At 34.8% G+C, this 14,393-nt stretch overlaps 1 long non-coding RNA gene across 1 annotated transcript; it reads left to right on the top strand.

Moving 5' to 3' along the window:
- Window positions 1-1,583: 1,583 nt before the first annotated feature.
- On the top strand, window positions 1,584-13,284 carry LOC149264722 (uncharacterized). Its single transcript, XR_016250150.1, has 2 exons — window positions 1,584-1,801; window positions 13,072-13,284. It is a non-coding gene; the product is annotated as an uncharacterized LOC149264722 (long non-coding RNA).
- The last annotated feature ends 1,109 nt before the right edge of the window (window positions 13,285-14,393 follow it).

The following is a 14,393-nucleotide window of genomic DNA, read 5'->3' as shown; positions in this document are numbered from 1 at the left end:
AAAATAAACATAGTTTATTTTGATGGTGAGACAATCCTTGTTACAATGCGACTTTCAAACATGGTTGACCATGTTTTGCTATGATTGATATTATAAACCTAAGGGAATAAAAAACCCAAAGGACTGATATTATAAACCGAAATGAATAATAAACCCAAGGGATTAATACTAAAACCCCAAGGGATTATGAACCCAAGGGAATAATATTAAGCCCAATAAACCCAAGGGAATAATATAAACCCAACATTTGTAAACCCAAATATAAATATTACAAACACTAAAATAAACATGGTTTATTTTCATGGTGGGACAATCTTTGTCAAAATGTGACATTTAACCATGAGAATAATATTATAAACCCAACATTGGTAAACCCAAATATAAATACTACAAACACTAAAATAAACATGGTTTATTTTGATGGTGAGACAATTCTTGTCGCAATGCGACATTCAACCATGGTTGACCATGTTTGGCTATGATTGACAATGGTTTACCATGATTGATATTATAAACCTAAGGGAATAATAAACCCAAGGGATTGATATTATAAACCCAAATGAATAATAAACCCAAGGGATTAATACTAAAACCCGAGGGATTATGGACCCAAGGGAATAATATTAAACCCAAGGGACTAATATTATAAACCCAACATTCGTAAACCCAAATATAAATATTAGAAAGACTAAAATAAACATGATTTATTTTCATGGTGAGGCAATCCTTGTCAGAATGTGACATTCAACCACAGTTGACCATGGTTGACCATGATTGATATTATAAACCTAAGGGAATAATAAACCCAAGCGATTGATATTAAAACCCCAAGGGATTATGAACCCAAGGGAATACTATTAAGCCCAATAAACCCAAGGGAATAATGTAAACCCAAATATAAATATTACAAACACTAAAATGAACATGGTTTATTTTCATGGTGGGGCAATCTTTGTCAAAATGTGACATTCAACCATGGGAATAATATTATTAAACTCAACTTATTTACACTAATACTAAAATCCCAAGGGATTAATACTAAAACCCCAAGGGATTTTGAACCCAAGGGAATAATATTATAAACCCAATATTGATAAACCCAAATATATATACTAGAAACACAAAAATAAACATGGTTTATCTTGATCGTGAGACAATCCCTGTCACAATGCAACATTCAAACATGGTTGACCATGGTTGGCTATGATTGACAATGGTTGACCATGATTGATATTATAAACCTAAGGGAATAGTAAACCCAAGGGATTAATACTAAAACCCCAAGGGATTATGAACCCAAGGGAATAATGTAGAAATTTTGAATAATTACGCCGTAAGGCGTTCCCTCTGGGAACTACTCTCCTCCCACCACACGTGTACAGATTTCTGCCCTTGATTTTCATGTTAGACGATCAAAATAACATTGACCATTCGATTAAAGAGTGGTAATCTACGAGGTAATAACAAGGGGACGACTATAAAATATTTTGCGCCACCACCATCGCCATCGCCATCGCCACCGCGACAATCCGCCCACAATCCCAGCTGGACCCAGTTCACCTGCCGGCTGCAACTGCCCTAGACACACGGCTCTTCAAATCCTCTTGATGGTACACCGTCTGTGTTCACCGGTCCTACACAATACCTATATCGTTCACTTTTCCCTTGCCCCGCACCACCAGTAACACAGCCCAGCGGTGTCCAAAAATCCCACCAGGAAGGCAAAATCCCCGGAAAGAGCTCGAAGTTCCAGGCCTTGGCACACGCGAGAGCTTCTTTGCAATCAACATGAAGGCTAAATGTAAGTTTGCCTACTCTTCCGTGATGTCCCGTGTTCAGTCCAGTTAAACATAATTTGTAATAAGATGAATTTAGCTTTCATGGATCGTCCTTGGTTTCATTATATTTTCCCTTCTTTATCTTAATAATCCCTTGCAAGTTTCTTCAAGACTCGATTGTTCTTTTAAATCTATGCATAACTCTTGTTTTTTATTTGGATTTGTTTTTGTTTTATATGTTACATCAAAATTTTGCAAAAATTGAAAGATCAGACTTTGAACATCTGCCTGAATTCAAGAAAGCAAGGCTAAAGAAGCTGCCTTGCTATGGAATCTAGTTCTATAACCATGCCAAAAAACACCTAAAACTTTACAGGCTTTAGTAAATATCTTATGATTTACTGAGCTTTCAGAGGAAGGGGAGCCAGACTGCCTCTGATTCCGGGTAGATTGGAGGATATCTAAATCTCTAGCTTCCATCCGAGTTAATGATGCCATGGCCAGCAGCAGCCGTCATCCGTACCATATCCCCACCCTCGTCCCTTATTTTCTACATTTCAACCTGGTTACTCGTCAGATTGGCAAGGCGTTGTTTAACTATTAGATGTTTTTGGAGTAATTAGAGGTTTTGGAGTCTTTAGCTGGAAGGTTGTGAAATTTTCTTTATCAAATCATGATTTTTGTTATTACATTGGCTTTGGGTTTTTTTTACTGTATATGGATTCAGTAGTTTGAAAACCTTTGGGACACTAGAATTGCAAAGAATTCACCATTTAAATTTTTGATTCCTTACGAAATTCTGAACAAATTAAACTGGTAAATAAATAAAACGACACAACCTCCAAAATGTCTAACAGATAGTCTACGGCGATTGGGAACCATTCGAACCCTGCATTAGCGCACTCGGAGCTCAGTACACTTTGCAACTCATAACGAACTGCACGGCTCATCCTGGTGTGTTCATTCCCATCTCCATCGCACGCAGTGCACTGATAAAAGGTCAGGACCTACGACATCTGACTTATCCAGTACCTATTTCGTAGCCTCATCATCTTAGAGGAAATACTACGCCACTCCGACCCGAGGGAGATAAAATTCATACTTACATGCCATTTTACTTCTAACTTTGCCACTCGGTGCTGACCTAAATGATTTAATATTTTATTCATATTCGTTGTGGAATAAGGAAATAAACTGTTTGCCCATTGAATCCGCTCCCTTATTTGCTATTTTGTCAGCTTGGTTCTCCTGACGAAGAACATGGCACACGATTGAGGAGTGAAGTTTATGTAAGAGAATTTTGATTCTCCTAATGATGCCCTACTATACGATATTCCCTGAGCTAGTGAGTGCCAAACTGCAATGTGACCAATTAAATTTTCAGAATCCCCAATAATAATTAAATTAGTAAACCTGATTTAATCCTTGAAATAAAGCTTATACTTCTACCTGGTTGTTTGTGCCATTTCCAAGGTCCCGGGCATATGATATTTAAACTTTTCCATTGGAGCAAAGAATAACCCACTCCCTGTTCCTGCACCCCTATCCTCTTATATGTTCCTATCAACCACTTCAGTCTGCAGTTGGGCAGTTAGGCTTCTCCAAGTTCACTAGCCTCGATGATTTCATTCCATGGAAGATAGATTCCTTTCAGGGCATCTGAATGAAAGGGATATTGAAGGGCTTCCTTGAGTTTTACTGTCGATCAAAAAGAAACTAGTGGTCATGATTTTACAGAATTGAATAGAATTGTATGCCTCCCAAGGAACAAAGAGATGCTTCTTTGTCAAAATAACCTAAAGATAGATTTTAAAATACTCTTTGAGAGGCAGGAGGAGCACGCATAGGCATTGTTGAGTTGGATGTTGAAATAAAAATATGGAAACAAAGAACTAAGTCCGTCAATCTGTTCACTTGTAAACTTTATTCTCTTTTATGTTCTTACCAACTATTTCAGTCCACAGTTGGGCAGTTGGGCTACTCTCAGTTCACTAGCCTCGGTGATTTCATTCCATCGAAAATAGACTCCTTTCAGGGCGTCTAAATGAAGGGGGGATTGAAGGGATTTCTTGAGTTTTACTGTCGATCAAAAAGAAACAAGTGGCCATGATTTTTCAACATTGAAAACAATTGTATGCTCTCAAAGGAACAAAGAGATGCCAACAAGTGGGGTCATGTTTTGGGTGTGTGCAAATATTAATGTGAACTTGTACCCTCAATTACTAGTTACTCATTTACTTTGCAAGCAGCAACATCCATTATTCTATATAAGACAAAACATTAAACATTACAATTTAGTACTGGTAGAGCATATTCCAAATTCGAAGGAAGTCTACCATGAAAAAAGTCAGGATTTTTTCCACTGAGGAGGATATTTCTGTTTAAATTTGATGGGTAGAGCAGACATTTTTGTGCAGGGTCGCTGCTAATGAAATCTGTAATAATCTATGGGTTATGTTTACGCCGTAAGGCGTTTCCCTATGAAAAACACTTTCCTCTAGTCCACCTGTCATCTTTGTGCATCATTGGATTAAATGTTAGACGATTAGAAGAAGGTTAGCCGTTCGTGTTAGAAATTAAATGGAAGTTTCTAAATCTTAATGTGACCCAACTAATTAAGTCATTCTATAATTAAAAGCATTAAAGCATTAAAGCATTAAAGGATTAAAGCATTAAAGCGTTGAATTGGTATATGATGGACGTACCAGACTTAAAGTTAAATATATAAAGGATTGGGTCCTCTCTCTCCCATACAAGAGTTGTATTCTTCTCCATCAAGAAACACATAAGGAAGTGAGAGCAAGAGGAGAGAAACCGAATTCTGAGAAGAAGATAGAAGATAGAAGACAGAAGATGGCAGCCATTACATCTTCCGCTGTTAGTCAAGGTATGTCATCTTAAACAACATATTAAGTTCTGAATGTGAAATATTTGGTGTTGATGATCTTTGGGCTGTTAGTAGTTATATTTTACATTTGGTATCAGAGCAAATCAATAACTGAATATTTCCTATGATTGCAATTGAGCTTTACTCATGATGTTAATCAAATCCGTAAGCGCCCTTACTCGCTCAGCATCGTTTCGATTTTCAAGCTCAATTCTTGCCTTCAAAATCCGAGCCATGTAATTGCGCTGCCGGTGTCAAAACGCCATCCTTTAGGCCTTCGCCTGTAATGGGATCCTTCAATCCGCCTTTGGCAAACTCGTGCGAGATCGCTTCCCTCTCGTAGGTATGGCCATTTGAAATGAGAACAGGGTCGTCCTTCACTTTACCTCTCAGGCGGATCCGAATTCCATTGACTGAACTGTGTACTCTTTTTCGAGTTTCTGAAGTGATGTCCGAACTTGTTTCTCCCATTATGCACGTGATGTCATATTTATGCATTAATTTTCAAGTATTTGCAAGTAGTAAGTATAATTGATGGCGCGGAGATGTATTAAAGCAAGATTTTCACGCTGGTCAAGGTGAACTGATTTGGTTTGACGCCTGCTCTTTGCATTTCATAAAACAACTGCAAAGCCAATGGATTCGATCCTCTGACCTCTGAAATCCAACTAAAAAACCGACCAAGAAATTAAAATTTCCGTCTGCTTCACGGATACCCAATTCCATAAACATTCACATCTCCACTTGCGTTAGCTGTTCCTCTCATTAAATGTGTGATGCTGAACTCCCACCAACTTAAGGTTTATTATATATGTAATGTGTATATATTTCTTGGCTCGCTATAATGAAAGAAACCTGTACTTTGCTGGCCAATAAATAGTAAGACGTGGTGGGGTTTCCCGATGGGCCATTGGATCTGGAGGTTTTATTGAAAACATTACATGCGGTAGACCATTGGGCCTTAAGATTTTATTGAGTACGCGGCATTGCGGATTCGGTGTTTGGGAGCTTGGTCACATGGGACCAGATTGAGGCCGCCAATATTGGGTGTTTAGAAATGCATGATCTGAATATTTGAAGTATGAAATAAAGGGGTTTCAATTGGGTCTTTTCGTGCATCATTTACTGTTTTGGTAAAGTTTACTGGTGCAAAATAATTGTTTGAAATTTGGGCATAAAAGTAATTGCTCTATGACTGATTGTTTTGCATAAGGTATGTGTTATAAATTATTTATGCACATGAGATTTATGATTTTGTTAATCACCAAAGTGGTCAAAATCAGAATAATCATTTAGTGCATAAGTGACATAATGATTATTGATAGAAATTGCCAGTTATAATAATACCAATTAAAAACTGGCGTCACTAATGATAGAACCTGAGAACTTACCCAAAGGAAAGTCTTGTTCTATAACTAGTTGACATGATGAGGTTTGATAGATATTTTGATTAAATAAATATTGATCATCCAAAGATGTCAGTTCTATTTAATTGAATATATTTATTACTGACTTATGTTTTGGTATTTAATTATGTTAAGTATAAGATAGTATCTACCCAAAGGAGTGCTATATTATACTATTATGTCTACATCTGAATCGCATTAGTTATGAGCTTATAGTTATTTCATTTTTGATTTGCAGGTTGTCTATCTTTCGTATGTTTTGAATCAAATTTAGTTGAAGTTCCTATTAATACATGGTGGCTTGATACTGGTGCTACAACTCATGTTTCCAACAATATGCAGGGATTTCTTACGATCCGAACCATAAATCCAAATGAAGATCGTTTTCTTTTTATGGGAAACGGAATGAAATCTTCAATTGAAGGCATTGGGACTTATCGTCTAATTCTAGAAAGTGGATATGTATTAGACTTATACAGTACCCTTTATGTACCTTCATTATCTAGAAACCTTATTTCCGCAAGTAAATTGGATATTTCTGGTTTTAGATGTATGATTGGATCTGGTTGTTTTGATTTATATAAGAATACTGATAATGTTGGTTCTGGTATTCTAATTGATGGTTTATATAAATTGAAACTGAATGGCACTTATGCGAATTCCTTATTGAATGTAGTAAATAATGTTGGATGTAAACGTAGCAGGTTGAATGAAAATTCTGCTTTCTTGTGGCATAAACGACTAGGTCATATATCCAAAGAAAGAATGATGAGATTAGTAAGTAATGAAATTTTGTCAAATTTGGACTTTAGTGATCTAGAATTATGTGTGGATTGTATTAAAGGCAAACAAACCAAACATAATAAGAAAGGAGCCACTAGAAGCAGCCAGCTTCTTGAAATAATACACACTGATATTTGCGGACCTATGGACACTCCAGCCTTTAATGGAGAAAAGTATTTCATCACTTTCATTGACGATTTTTCCCGTTATGGTTATGTCTATTTGCTTCATGAAAAATCTCAATCTGTGAATGTCCTTGAGACATTTGTAAAGGAAGTTGAGAGGCAATTAGATAAAAAGGTGAAAATCATAAGGTCTGATAGAGGTGGTGAATATTATGGTAAATATGATGAGTCAGGCCAGTGTCCAGGTCCATTTGCAAAATTCCTCGAAAGTCATGGCATATGTGCGCAATACACAATGCCAGGTACACCACAGCAAAATGGTGTAGCAGAAAGGCGCAATAGGACGTTAATAGATATGATTAGGAGTATGATGTCAGATTCTACACTACCTAAGAATTTGTGGTCGTATGCTCTCAAAACCGCTAATTATTTGTTGAATAGGGTTCCTAGTAAAGCTGTTCAAAAGACTCCTTTTGAGTTATGGACTAACAGGAAACCTAGCTTAAGACACCTGCATGTTTGGGGTTGTCCAGCGGAAGCGAGAATTTATAATCCACATGAAAAGAAATTAGATTCTCGAACGATCAGTGGGTATTTTTTAGGTTACCCTGAGAAATCTAAAGGGTATGTGTTTTACTGTCCTAATCATAGTCCAAGAATTGTAGAAACTGGTAATGCAAGATTCATTGAGAATGGTGAAGTCAGTGGGAGTACTAGAAGAGAAATAGTAGAAATAAAGGAAACAAGGGTAAATGTTACATTGCCTAGAATAGTTCCTCCATCTACTATTACTCCAAATGTTGTTCCAGCTGTTGTAGAACAGCATGATGATAATGAACAACATATAAATGAAGAAGTACTTCCTGAAGGAAATGACTTACATAATACTGATATGCATGAACCACAACAAGTAGCATTAAGAAGACCTCAAAGAAATCGTAGGTCAGCTATTTCTGATGATTATGTGGTTTATATGCAAGAATCAGATTATGATATTGGAATCAATAAGGATCCAGTTTCGTTTTCACATGCTGTAGAAAGTAAAGAGTCAAAGGAATGGATTAATGCCATGAAAGAAGAAATGAAATCCATGCAACAGAATGAAGTTTGGGATCTCGTTGAGTTACCACATGGCTGTAAAAGAGTCGGATGTAAATGGGTTTTTAAAACCAAACACGACTCTAGTGGTAATATCGAACGGTATAAAGCTAGACTTGTTGCTAAGGGTTACACTCAGATAGATGGTGTTAATTACAAGGAGATATTTTCTCCTGTTTCGAAAAAGGACTCACTAAGAATAATAATGGCATTAGTAGCTCATTATGATTTGGAGTTGCATCAAATGGATGTGAAAATAGCCTTTCTGAATGGAGATCTTGACGAGGATGTTTATATGGATCAACCTGAGGGTTTTTCTGTAGAAGGTAAAGAACAATTGGTGTGTAAACTTAAGAAATCAATATATGGGCTTAAACAAGCATCCCGGCAATGGTATATTAAGTTCAATACCATTATTACATCTTTTGGTTTTAAGGAAAATACGGTTGATCACTGTATATACCTAAAGATCAGTGGGAGCAAGTTTATTTTTCTGGTCCTTTATGTTGATGACATCTTGCTTGCTGCAAATAATTTAAGTATATTGCGTGAGACTAAGGAATTTCTCTCAACGAACTTTGAAATGAAAGACATGGGAGAGGCATCCTATGTGATTGGAATAGAAATATTCCGTGATCGATCACAAGGAATATTGGGATTGTCTCAGAAAGGATATGTCGAAAGGATTCTAGAGAGATTTGGAATGAGTAAGTGTTCACCTGGGATAGTTCCTGTACAGAAAGGTGATAAATTCAGTCTCATGCAATGTCCTAAGAATGATGTTGAACGAAAGGAAATGGAATCAATTCCATATGCATCTGTTGTTGGTAGCCTGATGTATGCTCAAACCTGTACTAGACCGGATATCAGCTTTGCGGTCGGTATGTTAGGGAGGTATCAAAGTAATCCAGGAAGGGAACATTGGCAAGCTGCAAAGAAAGTTTTGAGGTACTTACAAGGCACGAAAGATTACATGCTCATGTATAGAAGATCCAATGAATCAGAGGTGATTGGATATAGCGATTCAGATTTTGCTGGATGCATCGATACTAGGAAATCGACTTTTGGTTACCTGTTTATGTTTGCTCAAGGTGCCATATCATGGAAAAGTGCGAAACAGACTATCGTTGCTTCATCCACTATGGAGGCAGAATTTGTGGCATGTTTTGAAGCCACAATTCATGCGTTATGGTTGCGGAACTTTATTTCAGGACTTGCGGTTGTCGACACCATTAGCAAGCCGCTGAAAATTTATTGTGATAACTCTGCAGCAGTATTTTTCTCAAAGAACGACAAGTACTCTAAAGGTGCCAAACACATAGATCTGAAGTATCTTGTTGTGAAAGATGAGGTTCAGAAACAAAGAGTGTCAATCATGCACATCAGGACAGAACTTATGATTGCAGACCCTTTGACGAAAGGGTTACAACCAAGACAATTTAAGGAACATGTTCAAAGAATGGGTCTTGGTTGTATTAATAATAATTGATGTGTGACATTCTGAGCTCTTTTATGTGTTTCTGATATACAATTATGTGTCTCTTGTTTTAATGTAGTAGTACGTATTTTATGTAATTTTAAACAAGAAAGAGTCTTATAAAGATATTATGTTTAATCATTATGATATAAGACATTATGTGGACCATTATGCTGTTTTATATAAATTATGAGTATGAATTGATGGATTGTTGGTATTGTAGTATATGGAAGGGAATGCATTGAATTAATAGTGCACAACCGCCATAACTCTCAGCAATTTATCATGGTATGATGTTCAACACTTAATATTATGAATAGTCGGGTCAAGTGAGAGAATGTTAGAAATTAAATGGAAGTTTCTAAATCTTAATGTGACCCAACTAATTAAGTCATTCTATAATTAAAAGCATTAAAGCATTAAAGCATTAAAGGATTAAAGCATTAAAGCGTTGAATTGGTATATGATGGACGTACCAGACTTAAAGTTAAATATATAAAGGATTGGGTCCTCTCTCTCCCATACAAGAGTTGTATTCTTCTCCATCAAGAAACACATAAGGAAGTGAGGGCAAGAGGAGAGAAACCGAATTCTGAGAAGAAGACAGAAGATGGCAACCATTACATCTTCCGCTGTTAGTCAAGGTATGTCATCTTAAACAACATATTAAGTTCTGAATGTGAAATATTTGGTGTTGATGATCTTTGGGCTGTTAGTAGTTATATTTTACAGTTCGATCATAAAACAGTTGGAAAGAACAGTTATTTAACATAACCCATTATATTAAGGTTCACATGCACGGGATACGGATAAAGGGGAACCACCCACTTCCCTGGGCGGTGACGTTGGCTAATTGCAGCCTGTTCTGTTTAGCTGTTAGATCGTGAAGCAGTTGGAAAGAACAATTATTTAATCTAACCCATTATATTAAGGTTCACATGCAGGCAATACAGATAATGAGGAACCACCCACTTCCCTCGGCCGCGATGTTGTCTCAATTGCAACCTGTTCTGTTCGGTGCGAAATCTACTATCGGTGTTGCAAACCCTAATTGAATTCAATGTCTGCTTCGCTCACAAACCCAGTGAGGTCAGCTCTTGAGATGTGCCTGCTTCACTCACAAACCCAATGAATTAAGCTCTTGACCTGTGCCTCTCGTTGCTTCACTCATACTCAGTAGTACCACAACTTTAAAATTTAATTATGTTTATGCACGTTTGTTTATAACTCATAAAATTGAGGTTAACCTCCTTTTCTTTAAGTAACCATGTTCTGGGTAAATATCCATTCAGCCACGCCTAGTGACTAATGTCGATAATATTTCCAGGAAATTTTAAGATAATCTTCTGTAATCTTATTTATTTGTTTGCGAGGAAATATATTGGATTAATATTTACTAGGCTTATTTCAAGGTGGTTAAGGATTAATTACCCTTCTCTCCACCTCGCTTTCGGTTCTTTAGTCTAAAACTGTAAGATTTTGGTGATACTGGGTTTGATCTTTACCGCTGTGCATACTTTCAGCAAACTCTTCATTAAAATTTTTACCTTGCAATTTGTGTATAAACTTACTTTTTTATTATAACATTGGATCGAAAGTTGCACGTCCTGAAGTTATACCTTGGAATTTGTGTATTTAACCACCTTAATACTGAGAAACTTAAATTTTTATTAGAGCAATGGATTGAAAGTTGCATGTGATGAAGTTATTCTGGATTTCTAGCTAATACTTCGGCTTTTAACTGTACAATTTTGAAGAAAAGAGTATGTGCTACAATAAACACTGTGATTGGCAATTTGTTGTTTGAGAACAATGTGAGCCTTGTTTTATGTAAGGAGTTGATTATAGAAAATGTAAAGTCATACATTAAATAACAATATTCATAATCTTTCTTCTACAATGGTCTGTGCAACAGGAAAATTTCTTTGCCTCACCTGTATCAAAGAAAAACAAAAAATCCAATGAGAATGGGATAAAAATAAAAAACAAAAAAATCCTTGCTCAATAATTGTATGAGTGTGAATCCAAATTACATTCATATTTATTTGTATCTATAACTAGGTGCTATTCAATTTGTTTTTTTTTGTTACATTAGTGCCAACCTTATCATACACACCGATAACCATATATCTCTATGTTCCATTACGGACTATTCTTTAACTATTTTCAATTGAATGCATTTTTCATTGTAGTTGTACTTGCTAAATTATGCAGGATTTCAAGTCTATAGATAATTGTTGTCCAGTCATGTCAGCTCTTGAGATGTGCCTGCTTCACTCACAAACCCAATGAATTAAGCTCTTGACCTGTGCCTCTCGTTGCTTCACTCATACTCAGTAGTACCACAACTTTAAAATTTAATTATGTTTATGCACGTTTGTTTATAACTCATAAAATTGAGGTTAACCTCCTTTTCTTTAAGTAACCATGTTCTGGGTAAATATCCATTCAGCCACGCCTCGTGACTAATGTCGATAATATTTTTGTTTAATGCGGTGTCCACCGGTTTTCCAGGAAATTTTAAGATAATCTTCTGTAATCTTATTTATTTGTTTGCCAGGAAATATATTGGATTAATATTTACTAGGCTTATTTCAAGGTGGTTAAGGATTAATTACCCTTCTCTCCACCTCGCTTTCGGTTCTTTAGTCTAAAACTGTAAGATTTTGGTGATACTGGGTTTGATCTTTACCGCTGTGCATACTTTCAGCAAACTCTTCATTAAAATTTTTACCTTGCAATTTGTGTATAAACTTACTTTTTTATTATAACATTGGATCGAAAGTTGCACGTCCTGAAGTTACACCTTGGAATTTGTGTATTTAACCACCTTAATAGTGAGAAACTTAAATTTTTATTAGAGCAATGGATTGAAAGTTGCATGTGATGAAGTTATTCTGGATTTCTAGCTAATACTTCGGCTTTTAACTGTACAATTTTGAAGAAAAGAGTATGTGCTACAATAAACACTGTGATTGGCAATTTGTTGTTTGAGAACAATGTGAGCCTTGTTTTATGTAAGGAGTTGATTATAGAAAATGTAAAGTCATACATTAAATAACAATATTCATAATCTTTCTTCTACAATGGTCTGTGCAACAGGAAAATTTCTTTGCCTCACCTGTATCAAAGAAAAACAAAAAATCCAATGAGAATGGGATAAAAATAAAAAACAAAAAAATCCTTGCTCAATAATTGTATGAGTGTGAATCCAAATTACATTCATATTTATTTGTATCTATAACTAGGTGCTATTCAATTTGCTTTTTTTTGGTTACATTACTGCAAACCTTATCATACACACCGATAACCATATATCTCTATGTTCCATTACGGACTATTCTTTAACTATTTTCAATTGAATGCATTTTTCATTGTAGTTGTACTTGCTAAATTATGCAGGATTTCAAGTCTATAGATAATTGTTGTCCATTAATCAAGCCTTCTATTCATAGGAATAACCGCATTTTCTTGCTTTCATTTCGTTAAACTTAACATACGAATATTGTATATGCAGAATGGGGGGTGATGTTCTGAACGCGGAAGTATGCCACAACTGATTACTACGAGTAAACTTCGTGCTATATTGATCAGTGTACATGATTTAGAGAGATATCATTGTGTATTGTATGATGGGGTGATTTTCTGAATGCGGAAGTATGCAACAACTAATGACTATGAGTAAAATTTGAGCTACCTTGATCAATGTAGCCAATTCATGGAGATTTCATTATGTATTTTATGATAATGTGCTTCTTTAATAGGAGTTTAAAAACCATGTTTTATTAAATAGGCTTTAATGATCAATTTGATGATTCATCCACATCCATACCTTGAAAAACCATATGGGAAAAATAAGTAAATGTGGTTCAATATATATAATATGGTTGGCCATATAGAAGGGTTTTAATTTCTCACCAGTCACTACAAATATGTTGTTTTTTCGTTTAATGAATAACGATATTGCTAATTGCAAAATACATGGTACATAAGGAAACGATGGTTAGTTTATATTATTTTATAATATAATAATTTACTTTTAATCTTAGGATAGGAACGTCCAACAATGATATACATGACAACGAGGAACGTCCAACAATGATATACATCACAACGATATACATGTCAATTATATGTTAATAATAATATAACATCAAAGCTTCTTTGTGGGAGGGAAAGAAAGGAATTATAATTTTATGAAAAAAGGGATGAGGTTTAGGAAATCAAATGCCTAATTAAATAATAATATTTTATTATCTAATATAAAAAATTTATTATATTTTATATATTATATTATATTTTATTATTTGGAAATTTTATTTTATTTTATTTTATTTAAATTTTACATATTATATTTTATTATTTAAATATATATATATATATATATATATATATATATATATATATATATATATATATATATATATAATTTTTCATAGATAATCTAATAACAAGTTCTAAATATGTAAATATTTTTATTATCATTTTGTTAAAAATATGTAAATATTTTTGTTATCATTTTCTTTAAAAATTTTGGTGCAATAAAAAAAGACATGTAATCTAATTTATTCCCTTTACTTTTATTTTTTAATTTACTCAATGATATTATCTTATTCTATTTCCCTATCCACATGTTACAAAAATAGGTGGCACGAATTTTGCCTTATCCACATAAGTTTTATTATGTGATTCACAGAAAATGAGACTAAGTTTTTTCCAAATTTTCTTATCTTTTCTCGTAAGTGTGATTCACAAAAAATGAAACTAAGTTTTTCCAATTTCTCCTTTTATCTTTTCTCATAAGTTTTATTATGTGATTCACAGAAAATGAGACTAAGT

Source organism: Pinus tabuliformis, chromosome 6 (assembly GCF_031772625.1).
Source record: "Pinus tabuliformis cultivar Carrire ecotype Pingquan chromosome 6, CPIR1, whole genome shotgun sequence".
NCBI lineage: Eukaryota > Viridiplantae > Streptophyta > Pinopsida > Pinales > Pinaceae > Pinus > Pinus tabuliformis.
The sequence above is the reverse complement of the archived record's forward strand: the minus strand, read 5'-3'. Positions and strand labels throughout refer to the sequence as shown.